This window comes from Blastomyces gilchristii (assembly GCF_000003855.2).
Source record: "Blastomyces gilchristii SLH14081 genomic scaffold supercont1.1, whole genome shotgun sequence".
In the NCBI taxonomy this organism is placed as follows: domain Eukaryota; kingdom Fungi; phylum Ascomycota; class Eurotiomycetes; order Onygenales; family Ajellomycetaceae; genus Blastomyces; species Blastomyces gilchristii.
In genome coordinates, this window is record NW_003101682.1 from 5,667,187 (window position 1) to 5,671,572 (window position 4,386).

Genomic DNA, 4,386 nt, shown 5'->3' on the forward strand with positions numbered 1-4,386 from the left:
GTCTGTAACTAATTGCATTAGATATCACAGTATCTAATCTCTTTCAGTATTTAATATGAAGATTATATACTTGAAACTCTGAAATTCAATATGCTAAATGTTTAGAAGATTTTATTGTTAATTATAGATAGATAAGACTTTTGTAATTCATAATCATTATTGTTGTATATCTGTTATTAATACATCTATCTCATAATATTAGCATATGTTTAATCACTAGCAATTCCTTTTCATGTACTGAATAATTGAGCTCAGTGTCTGATAGTTTTCTATCATTATACATCATCAGATGCAGCTTATCATTCTTACTCATCTGCAGAAGAGCATCTCTGATAGCTTATTTAAATGCATCTGTCTCAATGTAGAAAGGTTTATTGTGATCTGATTGAATAAGACTGAGAATGTTATTACATATTCTCTCAGTGTGAGAAAGATCTCTTCATACATAACATTTCAGATAATTGAATGAAACTTCTTCTTTCACAGATTTGCATCTGTTTCTCTTAAGAGATCTGAGAGTGATGCAGATATTCATACAAAATTCTTGATAAATCTGCAGTAATGTGAGACTAACTTAAGAAACTATTATACATGATGTACATTTCTTAGCTGCAGTCAATTCACTATAATATTCAATTTCTTCAGAATAAGATATATACAGTCATCACTCACTACATATTCTATAAACTTCAACTCTTTCATTTCAAACACACACTTTGTTAATTTAACATAGAGCTTATACTCTGTCAGAGTTGTAAGCACTTCATTGAGATGCTTCAGATGTTCATTATATGAGTTTAACAAGACTAGAATGTCATTCAGGTATACAAGATATGAGATTCTATTCTATTTATGAAGAATTGTATTCATCATTGTTTGAAAGATGATAGATGCATTTATCAGACTGAATAACATTGTCAGAAATTCAAACTTTCTTCATTGCATATTAAACACAGTTCACAGTACTGACAGTTTGTCTACACAGATCTGTCAATATTCTGAGAGAAGATCAATCTTCAATAGATATCAGGCATTTTCAACTGTATTTAACTGTTATTGAATTCATGATAATGAGTATTCATTCTTGATTGTAAGCTTGTTAAGTGCTCAATAATTAATACACATTCATCACTCCTCACTTATCTTTTTCATGAATAGAACTAAGAAGTCTCACACACTTGATGAGAATTGTATAAGATCATATTCTAGAAGATCTGTGATCTGACACTTCTGTTCTTCAAGATGCATTTGTGATAAAGAATATGCATTTTAATTGACTGGTTTCACATCCCTCATGTCAATCTCATGTACAAATCCTCATTTCAGTGACAATTCTAATGAAAGATCTGTTCAGAAGATCTTTTTATACTTCTTCAGAAGTTTCTTCATATGCTTATTCTCTCACATATTCTTTATCTTGGTTTTCTCTGCTTCTGAGTCCTGTATGACATACAGAATGCTTTTGAATGAGATCTTGTAAATTATTCTCTTTACTTATTGATGTGTAAGCAGATTTAATTCTTCTATATCAGAGATGTGAAATATTCTTCTCATATCAGTTGATAGAATTGTATGAACTGTTTTCTTTCTATCAGTTAACTGTATATAACATGTACATCATTGAATCTGCGGATTAAATCCTTGAAATCAATTGAGTTCAAGAATAAGGTTGTATTTCACATTCTGCAGCTCTCACACTTAAATGTAACAAGATCATTCTCTGAAGTGCAAGGAAACTCTTACTCTTGTAGATAATACTAAATATCAGTTATCAGATAATCTTATATATCAGGAATTCTTCACTCAGTGAATCTCTTTTAGTCTTCAGATTATATAATTACTAATATATTATATAGAAGCTTCTATATTCACTAATACTTTTACAGTCATCTCTCAATTCTTACTCAAATACTCTCTATACATTAATATTTCAAGTCTTAAGATATTGAGATGAGTGTTCACTTCTACATTCTCACTCACATCTCATTCAGATGCCTGCTTTCTCTTAATATTTATAGAATTCAGAGAATCATCTAACACAGACATCTCTTTCACTTTGAAGACTTTTCATAGAATATCAGTGAGTGTCTTCAAGCTCACTAATTCTGCTAGTTTTTTAACTCTCTTGCTTTTCTTGACTGTGCACACTGTATATAATTCTTTGTATCATGATTTTGACATCTGCAGTTGAAGCAAGCTTGATACTCATAATATCAAGATTTTCACTCAGAGAATTTCTTTTTCAGAGAATTCAGCACTTTAGTAATAATATTTAAATCTAGATTTATTACATTCAGATGTGTGACTTGTGTTATAGAAATCTGATTACTTATTCTCTGCTGAGATATACTTGATTACAGTATTTTCTGTTACAATTGACTCACTTGTTTCTGTATAATAAGAATATTATATACTTCTTTCACTGTGTCTGATTGCAAGGTTAAGCATTTTTATTTCACTCTTAACTTGAGTGTAAGATTATGAATAAAGATCTGTAAATAGAAAGATGTTAAAAGCTCTTCATTCAATGTGAGATAGTGTAAGCTGAAATATGTAAAGTATGATATAAGATTATTCACTTATCTATACTCAATGAAGTGTTTATAATACTTATCTCATATATTCACTTTCTCAAAGTTGTGTAAGATTCATTTGAAAAACTCATCTTATGTTCATGAGAATGAATATTACTTCAGATCTGTGAGATTTATCTTTTTATTAGTTATTTATAATAACTTCACTTTTCTGTGTAGAAACACTGCAGATCTTAATACTTATTGAAATTTCATTAACTGTCTATCTGTGAGTTCACATTCAATCTGATAATATAATCACATCTGACTTAGTCAGCTGATTGCAGCATCATTTTTTCAGTTGTTATTGAAGCTTAGTGACTTCAGCAGATCTCTCAGTTTGATATATTTCATGCTTAAATTCTCATTATGTGTAGCAGTCTCAGATGATGTGTACACTTCTGAAGAGATTATAAACAATTATAATGAGATCTTCAGATTCAGTGTGATTATCTGTCTGTATAAACATTCAATCTCTCACTGCAGGTCTATGACCTGGTTTTCCCTATTCTTATTGATAATGATGATTGCGTCGGCGAAGCTCTTCATAGTGAATGCTTGATTCATAATGAATATCAATTGTTGCTTGACTTTGACCTCAGCCTGCCACTGTGTACACTAGACTGGCCGCCGGGACCATGAATTTCACATTTGGTCCCATTTGATCTGGTCTCATACATTTCTTGGCGTGAATCCCGCTGGGACTAGTCATTAAAAAAACATGCAAAGTGACTATATATCAGATCTTAAAATGAAATCATGACTTGAAAAAAATAAGAAAGTGATTTCATTTGATCTTATTTAATCTCATTCTTAACATAAAGTTACTATTTTTAGACATTTTAAGGTTTTTTTTAGACTATTTTTAATTTTTTAAAAAGTAACACTTTTTGATAACACTTAAATAAGATTTAAAGTCATTTAAAGCAATAAAAATAATTTAAATTGAGAAGTGGAAATCATGATCTCATTTGAAAAATGTGATAAGAGTAGACAGTAAGTCTCACTGAGACAGTATGAAACTACTATCTAATGTTAAAACTGTGTAATGGGATCAGTCGAATTGGTAATAGAACTATCAAAAAATCTGGTCCTGGTTTCAGACACGGTCACACGGTCAGTCTAGTGTACACAAGGCCTCAATCTCATTTAGAATTCTCATATAAATACAGAGCTTCAATTCCAGTTCAGTGATCTCAGCTGCTTTTCTTACTGCTTTGAGTAAACTCTCTGAGAGGTTCTGCATACCTTTCAGTTCAGATAGCAGAGAAGGGTGTTTGTATTAACTAGAGAAGAGGTTCATTTCAGTGATTTCTTGTTGATTGTATGATGTCTATCATTATATCATTATATAATTATATTGTTATATGATTTCTGATTTCTGTTTTCTATTATTATCATACAACTTCAGTGATAATCACTTCTCTTTTATTCTTCTGAGTAGAGAGTAATCTTCTTTGAATCTGATTCACTGCTTGCATTCTCTTTCACACATCTCATTTATTCGCATACATGGCATTCATCTGAGTGTGAAGTTTTTCCTCAATAAGTAGAGCAGTATCAATCAGATGCTCTTTCACTCACTGCTTCTTCATATACTATCTTTTAAGATGTTGTAGAACCACACTGACATGATAACTACAAATTGCTTCATAGATGAAATTATCACATTCTGAAGAAGCCTGCACTTCTCACCAGTTTTTAGACATGCTATCAGATGTGATTCAAAGATTGCTTGAGTCAGTGTACAATTACAGACGTACACTGGCTTCTTATATATGTTATCTAATTTAATTAGTGGCCGCTAGGGCCC